This window comes from Dermacentor silvarum, chromosome 5 (assembly GCF_013339745.2).
Source record: "Dermacentor silvarum isolate Dsil-2018 chromosome 5, BIME_Dsil_1.4, whole genome shotgun sequence".
In the NCBI taxonomy this organism is placed as follows: domain Eukaryota; kingdom Metazoa; phylum Arthropoda; class Arachnida; order Ixodida; family Ixodidae; genus Dermacentor; species Dermacentor silvarum.
The window spans coordinates 59,184,465-59,197,092 of record NC_051158.1 but is presented as its reverse complement, the minus strand read 5'-3'; the positions used below and the strand labels follow the sequence as shown (position 1 = coordinate 59,197,092).

At 45.7% G+C, this 12,628-nt stretch overlaps 1 long non-coding RNA gene across 4 annotated transcripts in view; it reads right to left on the bottom strand.

The window, feature by feature from the left end:
• Positions 1–12,628, bottom strand: part of LOC125945641 (uncharacterized) — an 89,332-nt gene that overhangs the window by 59,887 nt on the left and 16,817 nt on the right. For all 4 annotated transcript variants that reach the window (XR_007467106.1, XR_007467105.1, XR_007467103.1 and 1 more), the window contains exon 3: positions 6,451–6,645. This is a non-coding gene — a long non-coding RNA (uncharacterized LOC125945641). The remainder of the gene's footprint in view (positions 1–6,450; positions 6,646–12,628) is intronic.

Sequence of the window (12,628 nt, the reverse complement as noted above, 5' to 3'; positions counted from 1 at the left end):
ACCTCTATATACGCAATTATCTGGAAAGCACAAGAAAAATTGGTTTTCTGCTTAAATGTACACCCAGGTAAATAATTTTTTTATTCTTCCTCTACCTTCTCATAAGTTCTATTACTTAAGCTAATCTATACATCAAAAGAAAACACACATCGTTTATAGTATGTTTTCATGAAATGTCCCCAGTACCCAGTGTGCATGAATCATATAGTTAAGCACAGCTGGCGGAAGCCATTAAGTCATTTTGGCACTCGGGAGGTGTCAGTCGCGTGAAACAGTATTTAGTTTTCTCCTGAAAGCCTTGGAGCTGCAAATCGCGCTTAAGTGCACAAAGCCAACATGCTGCCACATGACATGCCCGCTGCAGTCATGGCCGTGACTGCACATACAGATATTGGGGGCGATGACTTACGGAGTCGCCATCTGCCGGAAGCGGCTTGCGTAGTATGACGGATAACGCGCAGTATGAGGGAAACCTCGTAGGTTTGGCTGTCGGCGCTCAATAAAAACACCACGTGGGAGCCCTCCTGGGCATTTCTGTAAGTAATCTCCAAATGAGGGAAGTGTTTTACTGTCAAAACAATAACTTGGGTAAAGATAAAGCGCAGAATACTTTACAGGCGCTATCTCTTTACCGAATACGTACAGTGAATGCCCATTGCACACGGTCGATGTGATGGAGTACCCTGAACCAGCTTCTTGCGTGAAAGGCAGGCAGTCGCTGAGAGCAGACTATGTGAAATATATTCTTTTAGTCTTCTGCCCGTATAACCAAATGAAGCATAACAGAATGAAGCCTCAATGCAGCGATCGCACGGGTTCGCAGTGACCGACAGGGCGTCTGCATGCACGTCCGCGCACAATGTTTCGCTTTCGCTGCGAGCGCGTTTTCGCACCGTGCTGTGAACTTTAGGCCGCAGCACATGAACATTCGACAGTACACTATAGCAACCATTGTTGCGTGGATGCTATCACAGCTCGTCAAAGATAATTTTTATAACTAGCGACTTCAACGCAATACGGCAACTCGTGATGTGCGCATCGTGACGATTCAAACATTTTTTTAAAAGTATTCTTTTAAATATTGGACATTTCAATATCCTTATTGCATAAGTTGCGTCGCACTGTATGTTTATACGTCTTCTCAGCGAGGAATTCTCTGCCGCTTCTTTTTGTTAATCAGCAGTATATGAAGTTTTGACAGCACACACGCAACCATTGTTGCGTGGACGCTATAATAGCTGTTCAAAAATAATTTCCTTATAACTAGGGACTTCGACGCTATACGGCGACTCATTACGTGCCATCGCAACGATTCAAACATTTTTTTTTCTTTTCTTCTAAACTCTTGGACGCTTCAGTGTCGTTATTTCTCAAGTTGCGTCGCACTGTATGTTTATCGGTCGTCGCAGGGAGGATTTTCCCGCTGCTTCTTTTTGTTAATTCACACATTAACAAACAATGCTTGTTATTCCAAACATTCATTGTTTGGTGCTAACATAAACATGAGCACATGCCATGCCTTTTTTGAACGTGCTTCTTACTGTTGCCTTTCCATTCTGGTGAACTTGCCAGTATCTACACGTTTATAGACCAAATCTTCATGGCATTAACCGGGCAGCGCGCGCGGGAGAGCTTCTCAGTGCGCGCTTTCTGCTACTCTCCGAACATCGCAGCCCCAACGCCGTAGCACGTTGCTACCGCCGTAGGCAGCGGTAAGCGCCGAAAGCCAGACTTCCAAAAAGGGTCGGCATTGTGTTTTGTTCTGAACTTCTAGCTGCGATTACTTCAGTGAAAAGGTATAGATTAACGGAACCTCAATTCCAGGCGGCTAATATTAGAGCTGACAATTTGCTTTGGCAATTTTACATTAAACTGTACATGGCTGTAGTGCACTCTGCAGAATCGCGTAACGTCATTCAACCACGACTACATGTTCACTTCTGAAGCAAAATAGTTTTCTAGCGGACCCTTGCTAGTTATACCACGAACAATGCGGCGATTGATCAGAATAAGTGAAAATATCACAGTGCGAATAAATGGCAAATAAAATTAATTGTGCTGAAATATTTGATGCGAAAATACTTGCGATAGTAGTAAGCACAGCTTCAAAAGGCATAGTTGGTGTAGTTTTATCGTATTACAGCGCTGTGGTCGGCACGATGAAACATGAAGTTAGTGAAAAACAAGGAGAATATGACAAATCAAGCGCGTCTGTGCTTCACTTGTCGTATGATTTTTGCTTCCCACTGCTTCTTACCTCATGGTGCCTACACAGTGCAACAAACTATGAAAATGATTGTAGACATTTAATGGCTCATGGTATCAAAAGGACGGTGTACCCTACGGACCTTAAATTTCTTTACAACTAATGAAAGGAAACAATTAATTCACATACCTGAGTGAACTGTCTGGTATTATAAAAATAATAAAAGAATATCACACCGCCATTATCAATTATGGCATTCAGTAGTAAGCAGAATATAACCAGCGCCTACATCTTCATTACGAAAATCCATCCAATTCAATAGAGATACCTTGTAGAGGCGTCGAGCATTTTGTAAGTAGTTGAAGCACACATAAGTATCTTTGAAATGTGTACATATATTTGCACCTACCATTTCTGCAGGTATGAGTGAACGAAAAAAAAATACGAAGCAGCGCGCACACTCCATATCTCACTCTGTATTGAATATGCCAGACTGGAACTAAAGAAGGCAAATATACATTTAAAATACTTCAGGAACCACTCATTTGCCGTTGAATTTCGCCTCTTCAACACCACTGGAGATTATCTGCCACAAAACTGTTAGTGAGTGACTGTTATCGCAAGGTTACAAATTGTCATGCAGAAACGCAAGCTGTTCCACCTGACCTGGCTTCAGGTTCTCTCGCCGCGATGTTACGGTGTCTAGTGTAGTTGAAAACATGTGTTCACTGACCACCTCTGAAGCAAGGATGGGAAGGTATCGCAAATCAATTTTGGAGATTCCTGGATACAGTGAAGCTCCATGCTCTTTCCAGTATTTCAAAGGATCATACTTTCGTCGTATCAGCGGCTAATTGAAGTATTTTTCAACTTCTTTACTATAAGATGTGAGCTCATTGTGCCGGTTCTGCTGGACGCCAGCAGTTCGACACTCTCCCAGACTGTTCCCTAGCCTTCTTTGCTTACGGCAAGACTTGCCGATGGCTGCGGATTTTGAAAGTGCTGCGATGGAGAGTTCATGCGAGCGTGTCGACCAGTAAGTTCTGCTGCCAGCAGCCTGTGACTGATTGAATGAATTTGTGCAAAAAATAGATTTAAACCTCGGAAAACATAGTGTTGTAAGCATCAGTTCCTTTCGTTCTGCATATAGAAGGAACCGTGACTCCAAGCTCTTCAGCAAGTTCTTTGCAAACAAAGCGGCTTCGTTTTCAATGTTAGTGTGCCTCTTAAGAATGTGTTCTGTCCCGCAAAGGAATGGTACAATTGATGATATAGTTCCATACTTCTGGCTGCTAAGATCTGTAGTGGCATCTGCAATAGGCTGCTGCATCTGCACTAAGCTTGCAGCAACATTCCACTCACTTTGGGAAAGGCAGCTGACACTTGTTTCTGATGTTGCTATTTCGATTGAGACAGTGTCTCTTAACTGCACCAAGCGGCTGAACATTGTGTGTTCACTGTTCCAACGCGTGTCCACATCTTGAATGAGGCCTATACTTGGCAGCTCGATGCCCTTCTGGCATTGCTTAAGCCGGCGAGTTGCCTGAGCGCTGTGTTTATAGTGCCCAACTAACGCTTGTGCCTTTTTGCACAGCGATGAAACTACCGGTGTTTCTTCTTTTGCGTCCTTGATTGCCAGTTGAAACGTGTGTCCCAGGCACTGAAGTGGGATCCATTGCATCTGACGCACGGCGGCACGAATATTCCGTCCATTGTCTGTCATCACATACAAAGGCACATTGCTGAGGTCGAGAGACCACTCCTTGATGATTTCGGTCAAGCAGGCTTGGATATTCCAGCTGTGTGGCTCTCTTGCATATGACTGCGAAATCTTGCGTCATATCCCAATGGGCATTGAAAATCTATTGGACGTCCGGAGAAGATCCCGACGTCGAAGTCCAATAGCAGTCGTCCGGGGGAAATCCAGTGGACATCATTATCGAAACATCCACTTCTCCTCCTACGGACGTCCTTAGGTCGTTCGCGCTGGAGTTTGGCGGCTATAACAGAAACGGCGGCGCCGGTGTCAACAAGCGCAAAAGTAGAAATACCTTCGACAGATATTGCGACCATGTTAGCAGGAGAAGAGCGAGGACTTGGGCAGTTCGAAGATGGCTCAGTTCTCGCCTCGCGAACTGCGGCGCTTAGTTTTCCTGGTCGGAGGGTGCGGGTGGGCGACGCATTGAGGAGAGCGATCGTCGACGAGAAGATGGGGAGCGGCGCGACGGATATTGAGGGAGGTCAGAAGAAACGTACCGCTGGGAGAGACCCGGGGCTGATTGGTGCATGGGCTGACTGCCATACTGGAACTTCCGGGCAGCGTTGTCGGGAGTTGGAAGGCGACGGCAGCAATAGCGAGCGACGTGTCCTGGCGTGCAGAGTGCGTAAAAATGGGACGAGTGTCAGACGTCCGCCATGGATTGCGGACTCTCGGCCCGGCCTACGAAGCAGTAGGAACGGCGGGTGGTGCAGACTGTTGCAGGATCGAGAAAGGCGGCTGGTGAGGCCTACGCACTACCTGCGCATAGGTAGGAGGCACGGCAACAGGCTGCACTGCCTGCGCATACGTAAGAGGCGCGGCAACAGGCTGCGCTGCCTGCGCATACGTAATAGGCGCGGCGACAGGCTGCACTGTCTGCGTATAGGGAAGAGGCGCAGCCACAGGTGGCTGGTGGTGAGCGACTGGAACAGCTTGAGCAACCTCTTCGGCAATGACGGTGCGAAGCGTTGTAGGCAGACGACAGGACGGCTCCTGAGTGAAGGGGACCGAGGAAAGTTGACGGGCAACCTCCTCGCGCACGAGGTCTTGAATCTGCTGAAGCACTGTAGAGTGGTCGGAAACGGCAACCAGATTCAATAGCGAGTCGGCGGCCGACAGAGGCTGCCGAGTCATTGTGCGTTGCTTCTTCAGCTCTTCGTAACTGACATAACGCGACTTCTTCAGAAACGGTGCGCGGATTCCTGGCCAAAAGCATCTGGAATGCGCCATCATTGATGCCTTTGAGGATGTGCTGAATTTTACCAGCTTCAGGCATGGCGGCGTTGACACGTTTACAAAGGTTGACGACTTGTTTAATGTAGCTCATAAAATTTTCACCAATCTGCTGTGCACGGGCTCGCAAGCGTTAGCGGACAGTAGGTCGAACAACCACTTGTGTGAAAGACGTCCTGAAAGTTGACCATGTCGGGATGTCGACTTCGTGGTTATGGAACCAGAGTTGGGCAATGCCAGTAAGATAAAAGATGACGTTGGTCAACTTCGCGACGTCGTCCCACTTGTTATGCGCACTCACCCCTTCATACGACGCAAACCAGTCCTCCACGTCCATGTCAGCTGTACCGCTAAAGACCTTCCGATCACATAGCCGAGGAACCCCGGTGCAGATGACGGAGTGGGGCGCAGGTGCCGGCGGATCTGTGTTGCCGGTCATGATGGGCGGAAGCGTTCGGGTTTGAAGCTCCAGGGTGCAAGCGGCGGGGGAATTCCAGCAACCTCCACCAATTGAGAAAATGTTTATTGGCGGTGTCCTTCAAGGACGTTACGAGTTCCAAGAACGGCAAGGCAGAGTGGAGCACCCTCTCCAAAGACACCAGGGACCAACAGCACGAGCAGAGCGGGCCGAGCGTTGGCGATGCCACTGGACGGAGGCGCGTCTTCTTCTTCACATGTGTAATATCTTGTATATTGTTGAGCAACATCATGAAGAAGTAAAGGTAGTGTACTTCTTTGCGTGCCCCATATACGGTCCTTGATATCTACTGTGTTTATGGAAACATGCTTCATACCGTTTTATGCTTACTGTGTCATTATCAGTTAATTCTAGTTATTTATACAGAGCCAATTCTCTTCCACGTTTTAATTAGTAGATAACACGCGAAGCACTTTTAATCACAAAGATCTACCGCGGCCATCAATTATAATATAGCAATGAGAACCGAAGTTTATCGCTATGTTGCAAGATGCATAAATTTGGAAAGCAGCAGATAGCGAGAGAGTGGAAGTTCATTTGGTCAATTGTTCTTGCGAAGCCCTTGTGGGAACGCGGAATGCCAACGTAAGTGGTGTCGGCTCGTGGTGTTTACGAGCCTACAAGCGAAAACGCTAGTCTGTAGCAGCAACATATCTCTCGAAACAAACTACAGCGCTAGAGCCACAGAGGAACATTACTGACGCAACGTCTGATTCCTCGGCGCGTTCGCAACCAATCACTGAACCTGCCGTTAGGATTACGAGTTATACTCACCACATTGGTCACAAGGTGTACAGCGGTTATGCCTATTCCTACACCATCCTGCCCAGCATACGCAAGGGCGTCTCCGAACAGAGTCATAGTTGTATTTACTGCACCATTGCGCGCCAACTTTCGGGCAATAGTTTTCGTTGGCTACGTTACCTAGCAAGCATTTTCCTCTGTATTCCTCCTTTGTAGGGCAAGGATCTGGATGGAAAAAGAAACTTTTTCACTTTAGAAATAAAGTTGAAAGAAGATTTCGAAAAATACGATGTTCTTTCTATAGCGATTCTGGTGAATACGATAAAGTTTGCATACAAAAAAAAAGAAAAACACCGAGAAAGGACGGGCGAAGAAGAGCAATGAATGATAACTACGCAAGGAGGCTGTGAGGATGCCACAGTTTGCTGTGCTGTTCCGCTATGATTGCCTAATGTTCGTAGTTGATTTAAGTGCTGGATACTTCACAGTCTTGCCGGGAACAATCCCACAGTGCTGTGTATGTTTAAGGTAAAAACAAACTATGATGGTACGAACGAAGGACACATTTGAGAAACCCTGCCCTTTAATATTTTGCAGTGTATACTTCCTTTCAGGGAGTCATGTTTTCTTGCGGACTGTCGCGATCCCGAATCATACCACTGATTTGCAGCTTGCGCGATGGGCTAGTATTTAATACGTAGGTAAATGCATAACTATGCAAGAATGCAGAGTGCAGTTGAAAAATGCAGATGATATATGACAAAATCCTATCCATTTAACTTGGTGATACAGTCGCGCTGCTGCATTCCTTTTGCATGCGAGACATGTACGTGAAGAAGCACGTCCGTGTGGGAAGTTTGCCACCAAAAGTGGGTATCTGGCGAATTGAATTCAGCAAATTCAACTTTACCCCAACGGCTACAGTAGCATCGCTTATATTTACACACAACGACGGCAAAAAATGGGGGAATCATTGCTGCATAGCAAAAGCGAGGTATTAATTAACAGTTCTTACGTTCATAGTCCACGTATTTTGAGCTCTCAGCATGTTTATAGGCCACAAAATTAACGACAGTTTTACGTAATAAAAATGTTCAACTGGCCAAATTGCCACGAGCTATAAAGCAACCTCATTCTCAAATATGGGAAGATTTATTGCCGATTGTACGTGCGATACGAAAGAAGCTGTAGGACGCAATTTCCCTTTTTCTCGTGGTTACATCCCCGTTAAATTGACTTCGCGCTACGATCAAAGTGCATTACACATAAACACTAGCTCACGCGCTCCAGAGGGCAATTCTGTGCATACTGATGAATTTTTTGTTCCCAAACTAGGACTAGGTTTTTCTATGACTACTACCAATTCCAATAACCTTAGCGATTTATAATTCAGCGCTATAAGTATTCGGCATTGCGCCATAGCAGTCCTCTTTGTGACTTCATTTACTATCCCCACGCAGCGCGCTAAACTGACACCATATACTGGGGTCCATGAAGTTAGCCCACCCTCCTGTGCAGCAATTAGAAGTGGGCTATCACGCGACAACGATAGTGAGAAAGGCCTGCTTCTTCGCTCAGGAAGTTTTCCCTTGTGCCTTAAACCAAGGTGCTTCGTGAATGCGCTATTGCAATAAATGTTCAATCATTATTCGTGTACATCATCATTCGCTTGTTTTTTTTTTCTTTTTCTCTCACACATATTAAGTAGATTTACACAGTTCATACAAAACGCGAGCTACAAGACAGGAGGGAAAGAATTGTCAACATGGCGCATTACTCGCCGTGTTAGCTTAGTGGCTACAGATTTGCGCTACTGAAGCCGAGGGCGCAGGACCGAATGCCGGCCATGGGAGCCGCATTTCGATGCTGGCGAAATGCAGAAACGCCCGTATACCATGCATTGTGTTCACGTTAAGGAATGGCAGGTTGTCAAAGTTAACTCGGAGTCCCCCACTACGACTTGCGTCATAATCAAATCGTGGTTTTCACACGTAAAGCCCTAGAATCTATCTTTTACAGCGTAAGCTGTTATGGACTCATTCCAAAAGCCGTTTCGGTTCGCGATGGTGTCCGCCGCCGCCTGAGGCCGTAGCCGCTATCGCCGGAAAAGCGAAAACAAGGAACCGGTTGCCGCCGGGGTCGAATCTACGCCCGCTACGTGGGAGTCAGATGCTCTACCACTGAGCCACGCAAGTGCTTGCTATTGGACAGCGGAAAAATGCACGATAAACGCTCCATAGGCAGGCGCGCAGGCGCAGACGACGAGATGCGGTGCAGACGAGGCGCGCAAAGCGATCCCGAGCCTCCGCCAGTATGGTAGCGCCATTTAGTTAAGGCGCCTACAAGCGCATCGTGCCCGACATGTAAGTTGCATATAACAGTTGCATACTGCATGTAACTGTACCTGGTACTCTGGATACCTCTTCGGTACACGTTATGGCGTCTCCTAGCAAGGTACGAACCACTGCTGAAAAAGCGAATCATAGCGCTACGTGCGCGGCTACAACCAGTCATCATCGGGCTCAGCAGACTGCTGTGCAGAGAACATTACAAGCCGCAGCTCGCCGTCGACGCCAGGCGGGCAGTTGAGATCGTTCTCGTCAACACGAAGAGAAGGGACTTTGCCGCGAAGACCCTGTTGTGCGTGGTGCCGAAACTGGAGCTACTCTTGAGCCGTTCCACCAGGTTACGCTGTGACTGTGCTGCGTCTGCCGCGCAGGCCTGCAATTTTTTTAAATGGGTCGTCAACGCCTTTTATAAGGTACTTGTTAATATGCTACGTGGTTGGGGGGGGGGGGCATAATTTCCCGCGCTCCATTCTTGAGATTGTGTTCAGAACGTACAGCCGCACTAATGGAAACTGCTCCTCGAATCCGACTCGCTGCAAAACGTGTCAGCGTTTGCATGGACAAGGTCGGTGGCGTCTTTGTCGCAGCGACACTGACGTTCGAACGTCGCTCGCCACGCGGATCGTAGCTGAGTTAGCCATGAGGTGTTAAAGGCGAGGACACACCATGGCGCAGTCTAGTACTAGCACCAGAATGACATGGAAATTTTGAAGACGTGCCAGAGCGCCTGCTTAAGCACCGTCGCGTGCTTTGTTTGTTGTAATACAGTCGATGTATTTCGGTTGGTTGTAGTAGTTTTACGCAACTGTGCTTGTTCTTTGCTTTCCTTTTATAGTGTTTTTTACGTCGTATGAGTATATGTGGTGTTTTTCCGTGCCAAACGCCCAGATTTACCTTTACTTACTATCACAGAAATATAAAGCACGGTAGCGTCTACAGAAGCTTGACGGTCTTAAATCTTGGTGGGACATTCAAAAGCATGTAAACACATTAAAAAACCACAATTAGGATCCATTCGCAAGAGTGAAGCAGATATACGTGACAACTGAGACACTCATCCGAGTGTCATAGCGACAAATCTTGCACATCTAAGGTCTTTTGCTTGTTTATACATTTGAAGAAAACTTTCAGTAGCTGTTTGAAATATATATAGCTGTATTTACTCCATTTTTTTTACTTTCTTGGGACGTGCGAACACACTCTATTGTAGGACATTGTTTGTTTCAGATAGCTTTTTAGCTATAGCCACGGACTTGTCATAACATGTGGCTCAGTTTCTGCATAATGTTATGATGCAACTAGTTTCCTTGCTTAGCTTACCTTCAATATAATTGGTGGATAAACGTCTGTCGCAGAATTTGTGTAAGGTTTAACGCGCTTACGAAGAAATGTTGACCGGATCAGCGCATGCCTTTATGAATCTGCAAATCTGCGACCGTAGTCGTGTCTCGCTTGCATTCAACCCAGTACACGAGAAGACAGGCGTCTCATCTTGTTGTAGGTTTGTTTTGAGCATAAGATACGCCTAAAGATAACTAAAGAAAGCCAATTGAAGTGCAATGCTAGAATGCAGAGCTGTCATATTTTTCGGTGGTACTTTAAAGTTGACCTAATTATCTCTTGCTCTTATTGTGTAGTATCCAAAGCCATCTTTATTTGCTCTGCTGATGACAAACAGCACTGCTGTTTTTTCACTACTTCAAATGTTGTTCAACCTGTTCTCGTTTTGAGCGACGAAAATTAACAAGCTAATTGATATATATCAAAATTTGAGAGCCGCTCTCACACCGTTTAGATTGTCAAATTCTGTTTATACCACCATAAACAATCCGATAAAAAACAGAAGAAACCTCGTCCTTCGCTCAATATATTCCCCGATAACATAATATAATGCGCATGCGCCCATTGCGCAAAAATTGGGAACGGGGCAACAGTGAGTACCATGAAAGGAACCATGCGGAAAGTGGCGCTTGATGGCACCGCCAATAACCAAAATGTTATCCCTCTCGGTGGTGCAGCCAAAAGAATACAGATAGATAGGGTTTTGGTTATTGATGGTACCATCAAGCTCCTCTGAAAGCATTCTTCATTTCATGGTGCTCACTGTTGACGCTTTCTCAGTTTCTGTGCAAGTAAAGGCATCTGTGTTCGCATGTTATACATTAAAGGTCTAGTAGCATGAGAAACCTTTTTCTCCCCTACTTCTGCCCTATCTATCATTAAAATTTCTCATCAGCGCAGCCGTATTTTCGCCAATGGTTTCTATCACGGTTTATATTTAATGCATTCTAGGAATAGACATACTATGTACAAGTTGGGTGGGCTATGCGAGCTGAACAAAGTACAGTGGCAGTGTTTGTTTACGAGTCTATTGCCCTAGGCTAGCGGACTGGCCTAACGTAGCACCCATATTCTGAGCACATTAGCTCACAGGACCCTTTCAAAAATGTCATATTTCTTTTTCTTCGTTACCGCATATGTCGCTTAACAAGCGGGTGCTTGAAGGAGCTGCTAACAATTACTTAGCGCCGTTAAGCCTGCTTACTTATACACAAAATATTTCTTGAAAAGCTAACCGGTGGCAGACGATGTGTAAGACAAGCCGAGAAAGCAAGACTATACGCATGCTTTTACATTTACTGTCCACGTACATTAAAAAACAGAAGTCAGGAAAATAAATGTGATTTTATTAAATGTTCACACGTCATGAGCGTTTCTGTTGCCTTGATGTACGGCCACTATGTGTCTGAGACGCACTTGCTGTAGGCACTAAGGCTGGTGCGCCCGTGCCCTCCGCCAGCGTTTGAGCGTAATAGCTCATACGAGCCGCAAATTCAAGTGGCAACGACGGAGCGGATTATTTAGCGTACTGAGGGTTTGCTGGAGGCCGGAATGTTGGCATTCGATCGTAAACGTGTCATTTACAACAATTCGCAACAAGATCTTGTGACACGCCCAGGACAAATGTAGTGCACGCGATACATTCGGAATCTGCACGGTATGTTTTTAGCGCTAGTGTACATATTTATAAAAATAGTTGTCAAAAGAGGCAAAAGAATATGACGTCACTGAATTTGTATATATTGTCATGTAGTAGTTGCGGTGAAGAAAACAGTAGCAAAACTGCGAATGACGGAACGGACGTTTTATTGGGCGAACCTGTGCCCACAAAAGCAAGTTGCACCCGAAGCACAACGATAGCGGTGAACACAGTCGGCGATTGTCGACATCTGATCTGGCTTTTTTCACTGCTGTCGAACCACGTGAAACGCATTTGTGGAAGTATACATCGGCCAGACGTTGTTTGTAGTCGTTCTGTGCTATCTTTGCGCCTCAGTTCCTGCATGTGTAGATTGGTTTATACCTACCTGCATCTACGGTTCAACTTCTTGGGCCATCTACAAGCAATGTGAATGTGCATAATTGTATTTTGTAATAGTTTCATGATGAATGGTTAAAAAAATGGGAGGCTTTGCTACAGGCAATGAGTTCCAAAGGCTATAACAAATCTAACCTGATATTTGAGTAACCTATAAAAAGTATTTTGAAATTAAAATGACTCCAACGCAGAAATAACGAGTACGCATAGTACGCTTGTACTCTAGTAGAATTGTGCATTACATGCAAGATTTTGAAAGCAAAACAAAGCACCAGTGAAAAATACAGTGTTTCTTATTCTCATTTATATAATGATTGCCTCAAAAAATGTCACAGTTTCGCCCTAAGACGAAGCAATGAATGCGATAGCAACACAGCAATGTCATACGAAGTAAGGTGAGCGGCCTTGGTAGCAATATGAATTGTAGTAAACATGAGCTGATTAAGTAAGCAGGTGTGCTGCGGCGTAAGTAGACCGACAT